Below are 22,336 nucleotides of genomic sequence, written 5' to 3' on the forward strand. Positions count from 1 at the left end.
CAGTCCATGAATTTCCTAATTTTGATTGTCTCCCTAATTACACTTAATATTTTTGCTATATTTCCATTAGTATTATGAAATTGGTTTAAAAAAACCAATAAAAACTTGTGGATCATTTTTTAAATTCATCCTTCTCTGGCTTTGTATAACTCACCCTTGTGCTAAACAGCTAAAGCATATAACTCATCACAGCAACACTGGCAGAGAATCATTGATGTCCTTTAAAAAGATCCAGGGAAATGCGGAATAACAAAGACAGAATAATTTTGTTGCTTGCAACTGGAGGAAACGTATTGCTTGTATCTGGCAGCAGGCCAGGCCAGAATCTGAAATGCTGTTGCTGCTGTAAATAGGATGAAAGGGATTCATAATCCATCTCCATGCCCACTGTAGCTAGGAAAATTATAAGCAGAAAAAGCAATTAAACAAGAGAAAGCATTAAAAAATGTGGAAGAGACATTTTTGTGTTGATAATTTATAGACTAATTGTCGTGACTAACCATTTGGGGATTGGTTAGCAACTAACTAATCATTAATTACTGAATATAGGTAATATAGGCATTTAAATTAGGCAGTATGTATATTGAATACAGGTATTGAATTATACTAAATACAGGCCTCTTGTTCAGAACAAATGACATCTCATCAGACTTCTTCATCAACTGCTTTATCCAGAATGATGCTAACATACTTGAGTCAGCTGCTGAACTGGAATAAATTCAGATATTGTGCAATATTGGCATAGGGATTAATTGATGGAAGTTGGTTAATCTAAAGCCTATAAATAATGTATTTCAGGTATTGTCTTCTGTGTAACAGTTGATACAGTGCAGGTAAATGGTGTGGTATTTTGGATTCCCTTGGACAGAACAAACCTGAATCACATGAGCAAGAAATAATGTTTTGCAGTTTTCTTCTGTCTCCATAAAGCAAGTCTGATGTCTTAACTGCTTGCTTGGATGGGAAGGTTGTTGAAACAGAGTATTTAATTCAAGAGCTGGAGGGGAAAGTAGAAGGCTTGAAAGGAATGGCCCTAGCCTCAGAGCTTAACTGAGGGGAGGGCTGCTTCAGAAAGGAGGATGGAAACCTTCAAAAACTAAATCAGGTCATAGTGTCACGCAGTTTGATGTTCCCATAGGTACCAACAGGGATAAAGCCCTCGGGCTTATTCAGATGAGTGGAACCCATGCTCATTTAATTGTTATACATAAATATCGATGGGAAATCCCTGATGCATAGAAAAAGTGCTATTGATTTCCACTGCACTGTAGCAATGGCTGTGGCATATGGGGCGGGAACTATTACAATGACTGTATCTAATGTGATGGATAAAACAGATTCCCTGAATTGCCAGAACAAAGATGGTGTTCAAATTTGGAAAGGGAAAATCTTCATGGTATTGTTTTGAATACCATAACTTCTTGAAGAAGTTGGGACTTAAAGAACGCACAGTGATATAAATGAGGGAGCCAAAGCGACATGCTGCTTGCATTAACCAGGAGTATGGCATGATGTAGAACTTGGCTGTGAGATTCAGACTTAGACACTTAATTTCTGCAAATTATCAAAGGCTGGTGAAAACCGTCAGTTTGAATATGAAATACCAAGGACGATCCCTTTTGGCTCCTTCAGCCTTCACATTTTCTGATGCTTTCCCTCAGAATAGGCTGTGTGATCCTGCCTTGCACATTGGAGCAGATGCATAAACATTTATACACACCTCTCTACATATACACCAGAGGTAGTATCTTGCATCTGCACTTGCAGAAAAGCTTTGTTCAAAATCCGGGAATTTATACTAAAGAGATTGCAGCTCAAAGCAGTTCTGCAGCTCTGGGTAGCCAAGAGCACCAGTTCAGGCTGCTGTTTCCAGTAGCAAGGTAAATACTTGCTCCTGCTCTTCACTGCTATAAAGGTGGCCTGGGATGTGACTAAGATATCTGTATTAGAGCATGAGTATGAATGTAGTTAGGGTCCAGCTGAAGGCTTTTTCTTTAACATATGTTGGAGTATTCTGCATACAAGATATGTTGTGTATGAGCACCTACTTCCCTTTGCTCTCAATTAGCTGCAATCATAACATGAAAATATTTTAAATTCTAATGCAAATAAAATTAAATGTCAGTCTGTTTCGATGCTATAAATACTCAGGGTCTCCTTGCACTTTTTAATGCATTTGGCAAAATAAGCTATGGTTTTGTCGGAGGCTGGCTGCTTTTCTTACTGCATGCTCACCTACCTTGAGAAATGAGAAGCCCAAGATCACTTTCAAAGCTTGTCTGTCTCCCATGCCCTGGGCTCTAAAGTGACCTAAAATCTTGTCACTGTTTCTTTTCTCGAGTGCTCTCGAGTCATCTGCTGAAAAGTGACCGCTCACCTTTTATAATTTAGTGTTATAATTCTTTGAAAGAATGTCTATTGGTGTCACTTCTTGCAACTATGACTAGTTGCAACCCTCTCAAGGGGATTTTCTTGAGCATTCTCTGACTGCGGTGGCATTGGAGCTGCTACGGAATTACTGACACCCCTTTTGTGTGTCTGACAGGCAGTGGAGAATGGGCTTCCGTGAACTCGGCTGAACTTGAAGATGTATAAAAGAAGCACATTGGGCATTGTTCATGAGGAATTGTTTTTAACAATACAATTTTCCGAGGCTGCAAAATATTGAAATATTAAAGGAAAAATACAGTGTGATGAAAGAAACATTTGCATATAATTCACACCACTAGTTGATTTCAGAAATTTTATGAATTTGTCACAATTCTTTGTGTTTATATACCTGCTTGGATTTTGAGCTCACAACTGCCTTGTGGAGGAATCTGGGTGAATAACAAAAGTGGTTGCTGGTGAAACACAGGAATATAATTTAAAATATGATGAATTAACACATAATAAAAGAAGATGGTCTGTTACTACAATATGAAGCTTTAACTGCTCATGTATATAGGTGTGTTCTAACAAGGTTCCAAATTAAAACAAGGTAATTATTGCTTATGGACTAGCAACGAGTATTTTATAAGCAATTTAAATAACAAAAAAGCCCAGTAAAGCCTGAGAAGGTGGAGAAGATGCTGAGGAAACAAGTGTTGACTGTTTGATTTAAAAAAAATAGCTATTTGAAAGAGACATTTCAGTTAAGGGCATCTTTCTCCAGAAGACCTGTGCTACTGGAAGGAAAATTTCACGCAGATTGTTCAGAATCTGGCAGTTCTATGTTAAATGTTGCATTTGTTCTTAGAAGGTTTTAGTAATGCTTTTCCAGAAGACCACTTTTTGAAGGACAAACGTGGTATCTGTGGACTTGTTTCTGCTGCTTTTGCATAATCTACAATTTCATATTCACAATATGTGTATTAGTCTTTGACAAAAAAAATGCAGTGACCAAATAATTTTGACATATTCTTTAATCAAAAGCAATGTGTGTTGCTTCTGAACATCCATCTCTTTTGGCTTTAAAATTCATTTCTATTGCCAGGATAGCAAGTGAATTTTGTTCTGTCTCTGTAGAGTTTAGTGATATAAATTATGTTGTAGAGAAATAAGGTCAAATGTATCTTTGAAACCAGTAAAGAGAATGGATATTATATGAGAACAAATTTGGCCTCAGAGTTGAATGTGACTGCTTTGAAAACATTTTTATTGTCCCAGATACACAAGTGTCATATAGGGATGAAGAAAAATCTTCCCTTTAAAAAAAAAAAATCTTCATTCAAAATATAAACACATCTTGATTACTAGTGTTAGACTCAGAAAGAGACCTAGGCAGCTCACACCACTTCTAGGGACCTGACTGTGTCATCAAAACTGGTTTTTTGAATGCAAAATGGAACACTTCCAATGAGGGGTTAAAAGTGCCAACATCTCAGCCCACAGTCTTGCTATCACAGGCTTTGGGCAAGTAGGAAGTGGGGATTTGTGCCCACTTGGTTAGAGGAGGGAGTTGAAACTCAGGTCCTTGGTTTTCTGGATGTACCGCCCTGGATTTCTGGATGTGCCTTCCAAGTCAAGCTTATTAAGGGAGCGTAGGCAGACTGAAGTTATCCATGAGGTACGTCCCGAGCTGCCCCTCACTGGGCAGGCTAAGATGCCTCTGAGCAGAACATGTGCCGTGGGAACTTTGGGCACTGCTGATTAGGACAGCAACTTGGAGACAGCATTCTTGACAATTACCTTAATTTGTTAAAATCTGGTTTAGGGTAAGTCTGAGCCTTTACAGCTTGAAGTGTGTAAACTCTTGTGATGTATGCATCAGCTTACTGGAATTCTCTTTATTGGAATTAAATAACATTAAACCAACCTCCTTTTCATCTTCTCAGGATTTGCAGTAGTTTAACTTTTTTTTGGCAATAAAAAAGCTAGAATATTCTATAATTCATGTTGTGCCTCTCTACTGTGCTTCAAGGATGATTTGATTGATGAAGACTACTTTCTGGATGTTTTTTCCCCTTCTGTTTTTATAACCAAAACTGTCAATCCTCTCCTAAGACCTAGTAAATAATGAGATCAATCACTATGTAGCTGGTGGAAAAGCAAGGACAGTGACTGAACCAACCCTGGACTGCAGGTGAACAAACGGGAGGGTTATTTCAGATAGTTAAAGAAAAATCCTGGGCCTGCTAAGACAGATTGAAGGACTGCACAAAGGCTGATGTTAGGCTCGAGGGGCTAGTCCTCTGGACAACTGATATCATCAATAAAAAGGGAGAGATGCCCGTTCAAACCCAGCAGGTGAAATAGGCTTTACTGTCATTTGCTTTATCTCTTTCTGGTCACCACACAGGGAACCTTCTGGTAGCCCATCACAGTGACACGAACTGCCTGCCTGCTGGATGCACCGTCTGAAATGTGGTGAGCCAGCTCCTAGAAGATGGGAGAGGTAGTGGTGGGGAATGCTTCCTCAGGGAGGGATTGGGTCTGGGGCTGCAGGTTTCGCCTGTACCACAGAGCAGATTCTGCCCCTTTCTTCCTGTCCTGCACCTTTCAGGCTCATGAGTTTACTGCAGTTCTAGAGCTGGAGAAAGGATCAGATTGTAACTGAGGCTTTAATCCATTTTAGTTAAAGTAATAAAAAAATGATAAGAGGTATTGATCATTGGGGGTTTAGTCCAGTTCATTTCATGGCTACTACCAGGAAATACCAGTTTGAAGAGGAAGGTGACATCACATCTTTCTGTGCCATAAGTCAAACCTGTCAACTGAAATAAGGTAGGCATTTCTGGTGTCCACACTTGAAGAAAGGTGTTGAAAAACTAAAAAGGCTTCACAAACACATTTCAGGAATCACCGAGGGTCCATAAAACTTGATGTTACAGGGAGAGACACCCAAGAGATGATTCAGTACAAAAAAAGGTTGAGAGATCGTTTGATAGCGAGTTCTGTTATTCCTCATGGCAGGTAGCTTTTAGTCTAGCAGTAAAAGGTGCAATGAGCCTTAGCAGTTAGAAGTTGGAGCTAGTTCCAAGCAAGAAGGTGCACATTTTTAACAGTGAGAGGAAGTGCTTTTACCCAGATGAACTGAGCAGAAGAGACCTGGGAGTTCTAAATTGTGAGTGCCCCCAGCTGCCTGCTCTGCCCCACTGCTGCAGGTGACTGCTCTTACAAGAGCCTGCAGAAGGAGGTGAGGGGCTGTATCTCGGGTACTCCAGAGTAAATCTCATCTTCACGGGTGACTGAAGCTGCTCTTCCAGGAAAGGGGGAATTGTATCACGCTAAATTACCATAGCAGGGTTTGCCAAAACTGGTGGGTTGTGAACTTATTACACTGTAAGAACAACCTGTAAGGTCTGGTTCACTGTGACTACCTGTCACTTGGTGAAATGATTGTAACAAAGCAGGCTGGAGTAGTTCTCCAAAGCAGGGCGCTGAAATTAGCCAGCCTTGTAGTTTTAACTGGATCCTAGCTCCAAGGTCATTTCCAGTCTGGACCAGCCTTTGTGTGACAAAGATAGCTGGGTACCTGTGCCAGGGAGCGATTAGGTACTGATCGCTTGAACATAACAGAGAACTAAGGGTGTGCTAGGACACATTGTGGTGATCTGTGAGCATTAACGTGAGCCAGCAATGCACCCTTGCGGCAAAGGCAGCCGATGGCACCTGGGGCTGCAGGAGGCGGAGCGCTGCCCGCAGGTCAAGGGAGGTGACCCTTCCTCTCCCCTCAGCACTGGTGGGGTACATCGGGAGTGCTGGGACAAGTTCTGGGCTCCCCAGTACAGGAGAGGCATGGACATATACTGGAGTGGGTCTAGCGAAGGGCCTTGAAGGCGGTGAAGGGGTTGAGGCATCTGACATATGAGGAGAAGCTGAGCAAACTGGGACTGTTCAGCTTGGAGAAGAGAAGGCTCAGAGGGGTCTCATCAATGCCTATAAATACCTAATGGGGGGAGTAAAGGAAAAGGAACCAGACTCTTCTCAGTGGTGCCCAGAGACAGGACAAGAAGCAATGGGCACACTTTGAAATACAGAAAATTCCATTTAAACATAAGAAAACACTTCTTACTGTGCAGATGATCAAAGACAAGAAGTTTGCCCAGGGAGGCTGTGGAGTCTCCACCCTTGGAGATACTCAAAACTGGACTGGACACAGTCCTGGACAACCTACTCTAGCTGAGCCTGCTTGAGCAAGTGGGGGTTGGACCAGACAATCTCCAGAGGTCCCCGCAACCACAGCCATTCTGTGATTCTATGATGTGAGAGTGCATATTATGTGTGAGGAGTGCTGGGGCTGATGACACTGGTCCTAATAAGATACTTTATCATTTGAATTCTCATATATGCATCCTTTTGATTAGGACTTTTCACTGTGGCATCAGCACCCAACTGCTGTGGATTATAACCACTCTTCTTCTGATGGGGTTCTTCCTCCATATCCTATTGCATTTTAAGACTCAGCCACAGATCTAGAAATTTGATGATGTTTTTAGTTCTTAGGTCCATGAACTTGCATTTGGGCTCACAGCTGCTTTAACAAAACTGGACTTTTTTTTTTTTTTATCTCAACAAATGATCAGTCAGTCTGTATAATAGAACTGTTGCCTTTGTTGTTTTCCACATTAGCATTGTGTGTCATATTGCAAATTTTACATGCAGTAATGCTGTTTTCATCAAGCGCATTGATAAACATATTGAAAAAATTCACACCAAAACAGATCCCTCTATAAACTCACAAAATATGCCATCCCTTGGAATGAAAACACTTCAAATATAGTATATTTTTATGACCTAGTTGTTAACCAGTTTTTAAAATTATCATTTAATATGTGTTACATTGATTTTGTTTAGAGTTATTTTTAAATGCAAGGTTATGTCACATGTTTGGAAAAGACACTTCTAACCACAATCTTCATTATCAGTCTAATGCTTAATCTCATTAAAACAGTATCAAATTTGTTTGACAGTCTGATTTCCTGGGAAGCTGTGACAACCGACATTAATAAATCCGTAATCCGTTAATTCTTTCATTAGTATCCCATATCAGCATTTCTATTCGTTTGCTTGATGACACTTGCTAGCTAAAGCTGCCTGTAGTTACCCAAGCGATTATATTTATTGTCTGAAAATACTGGTTCAACATTAACTTTTTCTATATGAAGTCTGAAATTCAAATTGCTCAAGTACCATTGCCAAGCGGACTGACAGCAGAAGCACAGGATTGCCGTGCAGACCATTTTTTTTTTTTCAGTTTCTTACCCTTTCTCCACTCCCTTAAAGATGATGGACGGGTTTTCGTCGCTCGCCCCGGGGCGCTGCCGGTGGCCGGTTCCGGCGGAGCGGGCGCGGAGCGGGCGCGGAGCGGGCGCAGTAGCGCGGCGATGCTCTAGGTGGGGCTTCAGCACCGGCAGAGGCAGCGAGCTGGGCCTGCCCACATCTGTAAGAGTAAAACCGGCCCTTAAAGGCGATGGAGGGATTTGAAACAGCTTTGGCCCGTCTTTAAACTCGTTCCTTAACTGCCTTTTGACACTGGCTTGCTTGCTGGGCTGTTTCCTTTCATCGTGCTTAACGAGAAAACCTTTTTGTCTGGTCCTGTTTATCTTCCCTTAAAATTCATATGCATGTGGCAACCAGCCAGCATGCGTGGAGGAGGTTTGCACGACAGTGCAAGGGTGTAGTCTTGTTAGCAGAAAATACATCCACAAGTTCTCTAAACTATTTTTAACATCTCAACCTCCCATCTTACTGTGCTAGCGGGGAATGGCATCGCCTTGGTCAGGCACCCAGGTCTCTGCAGGCAGATGGAGAGCTGGCCCAGTGTGCGATTCGGGGTCTGGGCCATAGGCTAGGACTCTGCGTCTGCAACGTGAACTGAACCATGCTGGGAGCCTCTCAGTGGCGCCACGGCCAGTTGCTGTGGTCTGCCCACTTCCATGCCTTTAACTCCCTTAGCCTCCATGAGACACGTAAAGATGGAGACTCTATAAGGTGGGTGTAAAGCACCAGACTCAAAAGTTTGTAATCAACGGTAAAAGTCCAGCTGGCTGCTGGTGACTAGAGGCATCCCCTCAGGGATGAATACTGGAGTCAGTATTGTTTCATGTCTTTATTACTGAGCCGGACAAGGCGTTGGAGTTTGTTATGGCATTGGGTATATACTCCCACTCCTGGGGTTTGGCTGCTGGACTCCAAGCTGGGGATTTGGGGGTGGGGGGCTCTCAAATGTGCTATGGAGGGGTTGCAGCCAGGGCCACCCCTTGCCATTGGGAGTTACTGTCAGCTGCGTGTCTTATGCCAAGGGCACTGACCTGCAGATGGGACCTCAGCTCATCTGCCAGCAGCCCCATGGCTGTGGACCAGCCTGGTGACCGCAGGGTGTGGGCTGACCCCTGTCACCACCCCAGCCCGGCCCTGCTGGCTCTGCAGGAGCCGTGGGGCTGGTCCCAGCCAGTGAGACCCTGCAGGCCCCACTGTCACCCTTGGGGATGGAGTCACCCCATGAGGCAGCACACACTGGGCAAGTATGGGACAGGAAGCAGCTCTCCAGAAAGAGCCCAGGGATCCTGGTGGACAACAGGTTGAATGTGAGTCAGTGATGCACCGTAGGATTCCCAGTACAAGAAAAACATTTAAAACCTGGAGTGAGTCCTGTAAAGGATCAGCAAGCTAATGAGGGTCTAGAGCACAGGATGTCTGAGGAGAGGCTGAGGAGGTTGGGTTTGCTCAGCCTGGAGGAAGGATGCTTCAGGGAGAACTTACTGCTGTCTACAGTTACCTGCTGGGAGGGAGTGGAGAAGATTGATCCAGACTCTGCCCCGAGGTGCCCGGTGGAAGGACAAGAGGCAGCTGGACACACATTGCAACATGGGGAATTCTGACCAGATGTTAGGAAAAAATTGTTCACCACGGTGGTGGTCAAACACTGGAGCAGGCTGCCCAGAGAGGTCGTGGAGTCTCTGTTCTTAGAGATATTCAAAACTTGACCGGGCACAGCCCCGAGCAACCCAGTCTAGTTGCCCCTACTTTGAGCAGATTGTCCGACTGATGACCTCCAGGAGTCCCTTCCAAGCTATACTGGTCTGTGAGTTTGTGATTTTGAAATTGTGTAGCTGTATCCAAACTGGCAGTGGACCCTGGCCTGTGCTGCCTCCCCAGCCGTGCATGGGGATCGCTGAGGAGAGCGCTAGCAGACTAGGGGGAAAGCCATGGCACTGGCCACAGCCACAGTGCAACAGTGAAGGAGACAGAGTTCCAGTGTCTGGAATGGTTTAAGTAAATAAACACAGTTTCCAAAAATAAAACCATGAAATAAAAATACAGAAAATAAAACCACTGCTTTATTTTGATGCAAATGTGGTTAGCTTGTTCATTCCATTAATTTCATTTATGGCAATAGTTACAAATGTAAAATCCTGATCCTTCTCAGGCTGCATGCTGGACATGTACTACTGAGGGCTTGTGCACACCATTACAACTACATGAAAATACCTTTTCATTAGCAGTGATATTTCATTTGCACTTTTGTAGATTGAAAACCCTTTTTGAAACTGAAAATGGAAATTTCAGGACCAAACTAAAGAGTTCTTAACGTTTGACTGTTTTTCTGTAATAATACGTATATCTAATTATCAAGTCCTTATTCCTGGTTAAGATCCATTCATATCAAGAATTATAAATCATAATGACTTTTAGAATTGCTCAATTTTTTGCATACAGAAGACAGGATTTACTTTATATATTTTTTTAAGCAGGTTTTCTGGAAAAATAGGAAACTGAGAATCTTTCCTGTGCCTTCCAAGTTCACAGTGTCATTCCTAGTGGAGGAATATAATCCAAAGCAACTGAAAATGCCCTGCCATCAGCCTTTTTCTGTTTAATCTATTAGCCACTCAGCTATATAATGTATTATCTGACACACAGTGATAAGCAGCTTAGCTGTCCGAGATCATATTAAATATGTTCGGTTTAGCCTAATTCTGCAGCGCTCCATGAGGAGACACCCTGATGTCCATCTGGAGCCTTCTGAAACCAGTGCAGCCCTGCCCAGGGATGGGGACTCTCCTGCATGGCTCCTGCCCTTGGAGGAGAATATACTTTCTGACTAGCTGGTCCTTCCTTCTTTTCTAAAACCCTTTCTTCAGCTCCTGTTCATGCACTTAAGAAATGAAACATTCAAGTGAGCCCATGCCCTAGAAAACAAAAATATCCATATAGCAGATCATCCAGAAGTTTATAGGTTAGAATGGAACTGCCTTGATCTCTTGTTTAATGAGTTCTGCTGGAAAAACACATTTTAAAAATAATTCCTACCCTGCATTTTCCATCCTTTAAAAACACATCTTTTTAGTATTTTGTTAATAGTTCATTGGAAGATTGACAATCACATCTACTCCCTATATTCTCTCTTTAATTACTTGTAAAATTCATGTCACCTTGCAAAAAACCCTGAATAATCAGGTTTCTCTTGAGTCTGCTGAAAGCCCCGACACTAATGCACAGGTAAGGTAGGAGTCTCTGCCTCTTTTTGACACCTCTCGGAGGTTCGTGGGATAAAGACTCTGTAATGACAGATCCTCTCAACCCCCTCTCCACTGTGGCTCCAACTGTTCCTGGCACGGATGTGTGGATTCCTTTGGCTGTTTGGGGAGCTCCATCTGCAGCTCAGTGATCACAAGCTGAATTTTAACCAATAGATATAAATAGATTTGATGGGGATGATGAATGTGATAGTCATCCCTAGACAGCCACTGCCAAGAAAACAGCAATATTATTTAAAAAAAATAAATCCAAAAGGTTTGGCTTTTGGGGACGGGGGAATGGGGGCAAACTGAGGTGGAAAGGAGCAGTTAAGGCAACTGTAGAAGTTAAAAATAGTATTAACTGATATTAACATTGGTTAAATATACTAAATACAGCACTGGCTAAAACGCAGGTCTACTGGTATTGGTGGGTGATCCTGAAGTAAGAATTGGTGAATACTGCTTGTGGTAGGAAAAGGAGAACAAGAACAAGTTTCTCCTTTTTTTGCTTGACTTTTCTTTCTTTGCATATTTTTAAACACAATCACAGCCCTCAGATCATCAGCTTAAAAAAAAAAAAAATCTGCTCAGGCTTCTTCTTATAAATTCTAAAATGCCTATTTTAAGAGGATTGCTTGTACTCCTTTTGGTGGGAAATTACATTTGACATTGGAGTTAAAGGTCAGATGACCTCAAACAAGATGGGTGCCAGTGCTGAGAAAACTGAATAGAGTGGTACAATTTCCACAGGATTTAAAATTAACCTCATTGCATGATTGGCTTACATTTCTAATCCGATATGTCAAGCTAAATATAGACTTTGAAGACAATTTCATTCCATGCAAATAATCACTGCAGGCTAAAAATTAGTAAAAATGTAAATTAAGGAAGAAAAATGTTAAATTAAATTATAGACAAACTGTCATCTTGCTAGAATATTGACCTGAAACTGCACATATAGAAGACACCTGCAAGGGAGAGAAGGCAAAAGGGAAAAATAAATAGAGGAATTAGTATGTTTGAATATATATTTATAAAATGAGAGTTTCTGATGCTGTCAGCAATTCCTGTCAAGCATCTACCTTCAGAGACATCACTGTTGACTTTCAAACATTTCATGTTTTATTACTGCATTTTAATCATTAACTATGAATGGTGTCCCTGGATGATCCGCATGAGCCATGAATCATTCATTATAACTAAAACAAACTCTTTTTTTTTTTTTTTTTAAATTAAAATAAACAAATATGAAATAGTTTCCAAAAAATCAGGACAACAAAACCTTCAGAAAAGAACTAATATTTTAGGAAATGCTGCAAATCAATACTACAAAAAACCCACCAAGGTCAGAGAAGGAACCAGAGAGTGGGGAGCTGAGATTAAGACTGCATGCAGCTTTTTTATTTTCTCCTCTAGTCTCCTAAATTCCCAAAGAATGGGAATATCATAAAATGTATTATGTAGGCAGGTGCAATTCCAATTTAATAAGTCCATACTAATATTTTGTAGATAAGAGGGCTGCTTCTGTGCAAGAACCAGCTCTGTGGCACTAAGCCCATTTGGGAACAGTCTTTCATTTCCCATATTAGAGCAAGACATGAATTTCCAGGTGACAGACAAAAAAGGTTTGCTTCGCTGACAATGGTTCCTATCTCCATTGGAATTCAGTGAGCTTCAAACATAGGAGAAATATTATAACCCAGTTCACTTAGTTTTGTTTGTTTTTTAGTGTAACTTGTACCATGAAGTATAAATAGCCCTTAGTTCCTGGGGAAGTTCACAGCAGTGTTTTTGATCAGCCTCACAAGATATTTGCTCTGAATCCCTAAGGGGTTTGTTCTTAATACATGAATTCCAGCCTATGAGAGAAACTACATCTTCAACCATGATCTTCATTATATCCAAGTCCCATAAAAATCAGTCTCATTGATTCAACATCTAGATGCAGCTTTCAGATAAACAGGTGAGACAAACCAGGCTGAAGTGACAGCAGCATGGAGATAGCATGAAGATACCACAGGTAAAGCTGAATCTGAGTAAGATGGAGATGTCTGTAGGTATGAAAACCACGACTAACAATTATCTACTGCTTGTCATGCTTAATGGCTGCATCCCAGTGAGTGACAAAATGGAAAGATCCTAAAAGGAATATTGAAAGAGAGACTGTCTCTCAGAAACTGCTTTAAAGAAGATACACCTGCTACACAGTAGGTAGGCTGCAAAACTCAGAACCAAGCCAGGTTTCTTGGCCTGTAGACCAGTGTCTCACCACTGTGTCATGCTACAGAAGGTTTGTGAGGCCCTCAGCAGTCACATCCTAAAACAAAGTCTGCTGTTTGAGTTCATGTTGATTCACAGCTGCTATCTCACAGTCTGCAACCCATTTTGCTGAGCATCATTCATTCACACAGATAGTCCCATTTATTTCACTGAATGCTACTTGTCTGAGCAAGGTCTACTCAATGGGCACAAGGACTGCAGCTAGGGGTTTAGGGATTAGATGGGGAGGCAGGCAAGTGGATCAAAATGAAGGAGCTGAACTGACTCTGTGGGCATATGAAACAATGTTTTTCCTTTCAGTGAAGGCTTCCATGAGGTCTTTGCTGTACCCTTGCTAGTCTTTGACCTGCTGATGATGTGAGGGATCTCAGGAGGAACACTGCACACTGGCCTCCAGTGCAGCCTATTCTGTAGTCCAAAAACTCTGAGAAAGCGTCTGTTGTATGTCCTGTTATGTAGATTCCATTAAGAAATGTTGCATCCAGTTATGATACCAAACTATGCACTGTGCTGAGTGTAATATTTCTTAGACTTTCCTAGATGGCAGTTATCAACATTAAAAAGTTAATATTGAGTCAAATTTATCTACTGTTATTTTAAATAGAGCTGATTTTTTACAGTGTAGAAAGTTGACTGGGCATCAGAGATATTTACCCACTTAGGGTCTGATATAGCTGTGGTATCATATTTGTCCATTTGTGATCAAAAGACAACTTTCTTTATACAAGTAAGGAATTAATTCATTTAAAAAAATAGGTTTTTAAAATTGTAGCTTCTTTTCCAGGAGTCATCTAAGAGCAGCCTATGCTGACAAATTCATGGCTAAAACAGGGTGTGATTGAGACAGGTATGCTGTCTAAAATAGGCTAGTTTGCATGCATTGCTCTTGTAAACCTTAAGATTTGAGGTGTATTTCTACTTGCCAAACAACCTCCTTAATAATTTTTTCTTTTAAAATTTAGTCCAATCTTTAGCATTATTACATGGCTCGGGGTCATATTCTGCACTCAAATTCACCCCCAAAAGCATCAGAGAGGGAAAGATTGCTGTTAAAGTTTAGCAACATATTTGCTTCGCCATACCTTCATTAGTTATTTTGTATCTGCTATTCTGAAAGTAATTCTAGTTCAGTCCAGCTGCATTTAGAAAAAATCAATAGCAGCTTTGACATGCTTACCCTTGCCATACTATTAGTATAACAGCAGACTTGACCCTGCTGGCTGTATGATATGTCTGTTGCTTAGTGAAACAGAAAGTATGTATCTTGAGAAGATGATTTTGATGAATCAAGCAAATAATATTTCTTGCAGCAAGATTAATTTTGCTAACCACTCATAACTTCTCATTTGGCTTGCCATGTTTGTTTTATGTATTTCCGATGAAGACCAGTTGTGTGCCTTTCACCATCCTTTTCCAATTAATTAAAAAAAATGGGTTGAATTAGTTTTTTGTTCTTACCATCCAAGTCATGCTCTGAATAGTCTGGAAGCTATCCTAAGATGTGACTTCACTGACAAAAGTAATACATACTTATTGTCTCAAACGGCAGTTCTCCCAATGGAAAAACGTGGACACAAGAATGTAATGTTTTTCTGCAACGAAGGGCTTGGTAAGGTCGAATGTGACTGGGGTAACAGTAGTTTTGAGTTTTGTAGCTAACTTTGGGGAAGTGCTAAAAACGCCGCTTAGCATTTTCACCACTTTACATTTTAGAACTGAAAAACAGTTATAGGTTAGTTAGTCCTCTACGGAGAGTGTTACTTCCCAATTGCTACCTCCCCAGTGGCAGTAGAAAATAAATCTCAGATAGCTCTGAGACAGAGTAACAGCTGCACTGAAGATCTGGGAAAACATGATGCAAAAAACAGGACATGGAAATGCAAAATGTAACGAACTTCATGCTACAAATCTGAAAGACATCATCAATCAATGTTAGCAAATTTTGCAGGGTTACTTTACCAAATACAAAAAGTGTATCTGCTTGGACAGGCAGGTCCATGCTTAGCACAAAAGAACCTGGGTTGAGACTAATAAGACAATGCATGGAAGGGCGGTGATTTGTCTGCCCATCGCTTGAGACATGTTTTCTCATTTATTTAGCTGCTGTTTAGCCTGGCTTACATATAGTCTCCTACATGTTCCTTTGCTCAGTGTATTAACTGCACAGGTTGTAGCTATGCTGACATGATAGTGCCAGGCCAGGCAGCTGGTTTCTGTCCAGTGTGCTCCTGCTCTCAATCCACATCTCTTCCACTTCTGTCCAGGCACGAGAGGGTGCTCCCTGTTCAAACCAGCTCATGAAATTGCAATCAGTTCCCATGTAGGTCAACACAGCCTGTCTGCAGCACATCCCTAATCACTGCTGCCGCTTTTTCCTTTTCTGCCTTCTCCTTCCACCAGCTCCGGCTCCCACTTGCTTGTCCCTTCTTCAGTTTGGGAAACAGGACTTCCACGCTTTCCCCACCCCTTCATTGTCCTTGGCCTCTACCCATGAAGCCTGCAATGCTGTCAGGGCAGTGCTCCCCTGGTCTAGAAGGATGCCATACGTGCACTGCTTTTACGGAGTTAAATTCACGCCTTTTACACATCCTGTCTGCGGGGAAGGGCTCTGCCAGTCATGCGGCATCATCTCCAGAAAGATGGGATACACCTGCGACAGGGCAGGGGCCAGCACAAGACGCCTGGGCCACCCGCACTGCACACAGGGGACACCTTTGTCTCTGAGCTGAGGATTACTGTGGGCCAAAGGCTCTTCCCTGCTGTTCCTAAAGGTCACTCAAACCTGTGCCCCAGTACAGTCTTGTGTCCCTGCAATGTGAATGTGGCCTCCATCTTGGGCTTGAAGCCATGCTTGAAATGCAGTGCACACATAATCTTTATCCTCAAATTTATGTCAGCTTTCCAAGTTTGAGATTTTCTTCCCCCTCTCTGTTCTGTGAAACATCTAAAAAACTCCTAAGTACTATAAAAATAATAACTATTCTTAGTTTATTTGGTGCATACACTTTAGGAAAGTTGCCAGTATTCATGTACTCAGCTGCTTCTTATTCTCCACAAGATTGCTCGCTCTTTGTCCTGGTATACATAAATGTTATTGCTGACCCACTGCTCCTGCATCCTGCATGAAATGAATCTTCTAAAGTGCCTTGTCAGAGTGGAACTGGACAGACATGGAAAACCAGCTGGAAAACGGCCAAAATTAATGTGGTGGTAGATTGTTTTTCTAAGGGCTTGGCAGAAGATCCCCCAGAAAAGAGCTGGCAGGAATGTAATGCTCTATGACTGCTCCCTGAGTGCACTTTGTATCCCAATTGCTCACTAATTTAAGTTTTGTTGGAACTGCAGATGAGGAAATGAGATTTGTAGGGGCTTTCATCCTTCATCCCTCTGCAGTAATGTAGATTACTAAAGGTTGTTCAAAGCAGAAATAAGGATGAATCCTTTCCCTAAGTTGCAAAAAAAAAGGAGAAAGCTGCTCAGAAGTTTGGTTTGACCAGGAAATTCAAGCCTACTGGGCTTGACATTGTTAAGCCTGATTTGTCTGCAATATCTTGGGCTGAACAAGCAGATGCGGTAGAAGGCTGGGCACTGTCTGAAACCTGCCTGGATTCCTGCTCCTCAGTCAGAGACACCGGCTTCAGCCATGGTGGGATCTTTAAAGACATGAGTAGAAAATGAATGCTGGCACTTCTTACACAATGTAGCCATAAGTTTAAGGAATGATGAATGATTTAATACAGAGCATGAAAAATGTTTTTACCTCCAGGTTCAGTTATTGCAAGTCAGATGACTGAGCTACATCAGATGATAAATTTCACAGGGAAATGTTTTTCTTTTCAAAGGTCCTTAGTATTAGGAATTCATGGAGGGAACCAAAGCAGCCACAGATATTAACAACTAGTCATGCTTCAACTAAAGGGCAGCAGATTGTGACTTCAACTAAAGGGCAGCAGCTGAGAAGAATGGACTTTTATGTAGCTTTGGAATTATCTATGTATAGATTTAAATGGCATGAAAGGTTTACTCAGGTCTCTGATTTTGTTTGTTTGTTTGTGGGGTTTTTGTGTTTGTGGTTTTTTTTTGGGGGGGGGGGGGGTGTTGTTTTTTTTTTTCTGTTGGTTATAAAGATATGGTACAGAAATCATCCTGAAATCAAGAACAGCTGTACCCTTCTGCTTTCCTCAACACACCACAAATTTGTGAATGCAAGAATCAAAACCTTTCTCAAAATTGTTTTAGTTCTGTCTCTTCCCAAGAGCCTGCTTTAACACCTGTGCTTTGTAGTAGTTTCAGAGTAATTCAAGTCAAAATAGAAAAAGCTTTATCTTGGGATGTTATAATTAAAATTTGACTGTGGGGAAAGATGTGAAATGCTCTGAATGTAAACCTGTGGCCTCAGTCAAGGTTCTGGAAAGAAGAGAGTCCTGTGTGAAATGGAGGTTGTTATTGGGAGACTTTGGTATGATTTACAAAACCTCTGAAGCCATTTTTTGCAAGGAATCAGGTGATCTTGACTAGGAGCTGCTTGACCTGTTGTGCATGTAGAAGGGGAGTCATAATAGTATGCACAACCCACAACTGCAGGCATTAATGCACGACTGAGAGAGTGTACCCTGGAGGTTCCTTCTGTGATTAAACTGATACCTTAAAAATATAGTGGCTTCTAGGACGTATGTGGAGAATCAGGCCCCAAAGTACATTATCTCATATGCTTTCAGGTTGTGTCTAGTCAAGATATTTATAGGCTATCAGCCACCACACCAAGTGCCATTACTGAACAAGTTGAACAATCCCGTACTTACATCAGATTTCTTTGGCCACTTTGTTTTAGAGCCTTTAAGTTATCTACTTTCTCTTGGGGTCTCCAGCGTGAGATCAGCTGGTTAATACTCTGTAGCTCTATTGAAGCTGAAGCACTCTGTTTACTATTTATATTCTTCTTTTGCTGCTCCCTATCATGACGGTCACATTTCCACCAAGGAAGTCTGCTCAGGACTGACAGAGCTTTTAATGACAATCTAAAACAGTAATTTTCAACATGTTTTGATACTTAGAATTTTTAAAAAGTGCTAAAGACCTCTTCAGAAATTTCAAGTATGTGGATTGTTGCAGAGTCTGTGTGATTTTACTACTTCTTAGCAACATTTCAAAGAACCCAGAGAAATAACTGCTGGGTACCAACAGCCCACAGACCAGAAAACTTCTAAAATGCCTCAGACAGACTGCTCCCTTCAGGTGAGAGATGAAGCCATCTTAACCACTTTCTCAGTCCTGAACATAATATTCCATTTCTCCAGGATTTTTCTCCTATGCCTGTTGCATCTTGCTATACAAATAATCTTTTATCATAATTAGAATCTTGTTTGTCCAAGGTTGTACTTTTATACTTTTGTTTTCACATATTCGCAAGCCTTGGTTTTGTGTGTTCTTTGTTACTTTAGCAGCAGTAAAGTTCTGTTTAATCTTCCATGAAGATCTGGCATAACAATGAATCATTCTTACCATTAAATCTTTAGAAACTACCCCCTTCCCCCCATAAATTCACATTTTCAACTCCAGTCTTAGAATGCAGTGTTTCTGTACCTCCTGTAAACAAGGAAAACTGCTCATAAATAATTTTAACAATGTTTTTCATTTATTAGATTTCTTCTACTTAACTAAATGCTTGTACCATTTGGTCTTCAAGCCTCTAGAACTGCACAATAGAAATGGAGTTAAAAGTATAGCCTCAGGACATTTACCAGCAGCAGCTGCAGGACAGAGGGTGATGGCACTTCTTAACCTGTACACCACCTGAAAGTGCAAAATGTCACATGGCGATGTCCAATAGGTTTTACCCTCCACAAAGTAATAGTTCTCTGCTTAGGAGCCATGTAAAGTAAGAGGCTGCGCTAGAAACTTTGAAATCTTCAGCTACTCAGTGTAATATTTATTTTTTCTAACTTTCTGGATTACTTCCACAGCAGAACTAGCCATAGTGTGTATGGAAACACTAGCAAAAGAGAGAAAAGAAAAAGATGTCTAGATTCTCAATGCCCGTGCTACATCAAAGTTGATACTGAGAAGTTATAGGTGCAAGATTTTTAGCCCAAAATATTATAAATTTACTTATAAAAATTGAGAATTATAAGAAAATTCATTGAAATACAGTGTAAGATTATTCAAAATCTGTTTCAAAATGTGTTTGAAAGGCCACTTTAATTAAGTTGCTGCATTCATTGTCAAGTAGTTGAATGCTGGCAGGAAGCCCCCTGTTCTGTCTATCTTTGATGGTGTCTCTAAATATGTGTGGAATAAGGATGTTGAAGCGTTGACTAGAAGCTGTGTCAAGTGTGATGGATGGAAGATCTCCATGAGCTCTGTCACTTTGGCTCAATTCGGGTCTATCACCTCTGGCCATGAGTTTGGCTGCTCAGACTGTTTTGAACTTCGAGCTGTAAGAATGTACTGACCTAAGGGCTATAAGAACAAAAGGGAGACTCTAAAAACAATGAAAAGAAACATGTGTATTGGCTTAGCTGGCTTGGGGATCCGTTTGGGGCATCTGAATTGGAATAGTGGGTTTGGATTCTTCTAACGTGTTGTTTTTACCTGGTTTTACCTCTCCTACAGCCTCTTTTTTCCCATAGCTTTTGAGAATTTATGCAGCTCTGTTACACTTTCAGGTGAAGTGAAATGAAAGTTATTTGTTTTCCAGATGGGAATGGAGACTAGATTTGTGGCTTTTGGAGCTGACAATGAGGACTCTTACAAGGAGAGGAAACAACCTTAAAAATACCTTAGTTACAGTTTTTACAGTCTGTGCTGGGTTTGTGTGGTGGGGTCTTTGGTAGCAGTGGAGGGGACTACAGCAGTGGCCCACTGTAAGAAGCTTCTTGAAAGCTTCCCCTGGCTCCAAGTTGGACCCGCCTCTGGCCAAGGCTGAGCCAATTAGTGATGGTGGCCGCACCTCTGTGATAACATATTTAAGAAGGGAAATCTGAGAAGGGGTTGGGACTTTGAGGATGAGTTATGAGGAGGACACCTATGTAAACACTGAGGTCAGTGGAAGGAAGGAGGAGGAGGTGCGCCGAAGCAGAAGGCCCCTCTGTATCCCATGGTGAGATGGCAGGGTTGCCCTCTGCCACCCATGGAGGTCACCAGAGGAGCAGAGATCCGTCTGTGGCCTGTCGAGGACCCTCAGGACTCAGTGGGAAGAAGCCCCCGCTGTTGTAGTTCAGTGCTGGGAGGACTGCAACAGGTGGAGGTGACCCACACCAGAGCATCTTGAGAAGAATGCATCCTGTGGGGAGGACTCACAGTGATTGTGGAGGGCTGTCTCCAGTGAGAGGGATGCCACATGGAGCAGAGGGAAGAATGCAGAAGGGTGCTTCACCCACTCCTTGGAGGAAGAAGTTGTGGACTGAATGCACGCCTCATCCCCCGCCCCTGGGGAAGGAAGTAGAAATACCCGGAGCAAAACTGAGCCTAGGAAGAAGGGAGTGGTGGGGAGAGGTGTTTTAAGATATGGTAACATGCTGTCCCATTCTGTCTGTTAAGTGTTGGTTTTATTAGTGTTTGAATTAAAGTTAAGTTTTTGTTTTCTTCCCCTAACGAGCCTGTCTTTTGTAAAATGGGTGAGCAATCCCTCCCTGTCCTTATCTCAATTCCTGAGCCTTTTGATTCATTTTTCTTCTTCCCAGAGCTGGGGGGAAGGGGTGAGTGAACAGCTGCTCAGCTGCCCTCTGGGCTCAAATCATGACATAGTCCCATTTGAATTTCTTAATTTTCTTACTTACATCTCATGCTTTTTTCAGTTAGTCCCATTGCCACGTGGTTTCTCTAGGTTACTGGTTATGTGTCAAGGCTGTCTCTGAGAAGTAGGAGCATCCTCTTCCTCTGTTTAGTGAGAGTTAAAGATGTTCAGCACCCTTCAGAATCAGATCTTGCTATCTTTTTTTCTGTTTTGCTGTAAAGAAATATATTAGAAGGCAGAAATTATTAATGTTATCATTTAATGCTCTATATTAATGCTGTGGTAGAATCAAATACAACCGGCTGCAGTGAGTTGCCCTGATTCCATTTGTTTCATATCATAACAGTATGGCCAAACTAGAGTATTAAAACCAATATTTTCTAGTAGGCAGTAAATAGGGAAGTAAACATCTCCATCTTTTAAAGAAAACTTAGAGAAACACAGGAGAATATATTGTCAGAAATAATCCTGCAATGTGAAGGAAATTCACTGAGTAAGGTAATGGGGATTTTCCAGCAAATTCCTATAATTACTCACCTATCATAGAATTTTAATAAGTTACCATACAAACCAACATAAAAAAGGTTTGCCTCCTTTGCTCCTTTTGCTGGTTGTTAAGCAGCAATTAACCAGTAAGTCCTTGTTGGTCACTGGTTTGTGGTTTCCACAATAAGAGTTATGCTCAAATGAAGACAGGAGCACTGAAGCCAGAAAATCTTAACCTTTGTACCTGAGTTTACTCTGGTGAAATTTACTCTTTTCAGCAAGAACTCTCATGAAAGCAAAGTAATGCATGGTTATAAATCTTTGCAAGATTGGTAACTGAATTCCCATTACAGGATTGGACTTTATATTGCTGGTATTGAGCTCTGCTCCAGAGGACAGTGAAGTCAGTGGAAAGCCTCCCAGTGACTTCCACAAGATATAAATCAAGCTCAAAATGAGCACTGAGCATCCTGATTATTTTTTATGGTGCTTGCTAGGTACCTTCCATGAGACCTGCAGAATTTAAAAATAAATGATCAATATTAAAATGTAAAGAAAGCTTTAAGGACATATTTGGCAGTGAGTCAAGGTTGGCACTTAGTCTGGAGGGTGGAAGTTCACTGAGGGTGGTGGGTGCAAAGGTGTGAAGGAGGCTGGCATCATGCACTTTGCCATCGGGGTGAAATGGTGGGAAGGGAAGGTTTAGTCAGAGGCAATGAGTAACCATCTGGCTGCGTGTAGGGAAGTAAGAGGATGAGGGTTACGACGGTAGTAACACATATAAGGCTGCCAGCTACATGATTCTGAGTCTTTAAATAAAGATAGGCCGCGTCCTCACAGACCCACAAGCTGATGAAGGCTGTAGGGATTCCCCTCAGCCCATTGCAGA

Source organism: Strix uralensis, chromosome 3, assembly GCF_047716275.1.
Source record: "Strix uralensis isolate ZFMK-TIS-50842 chromosome 3, bStrUra1, whole genome shotgun sequence".
NCBI lineage: Eukaryota > Metazoa > Chordata > Aves > Strigiformes > Strigidae > Strix > Strix uralensis.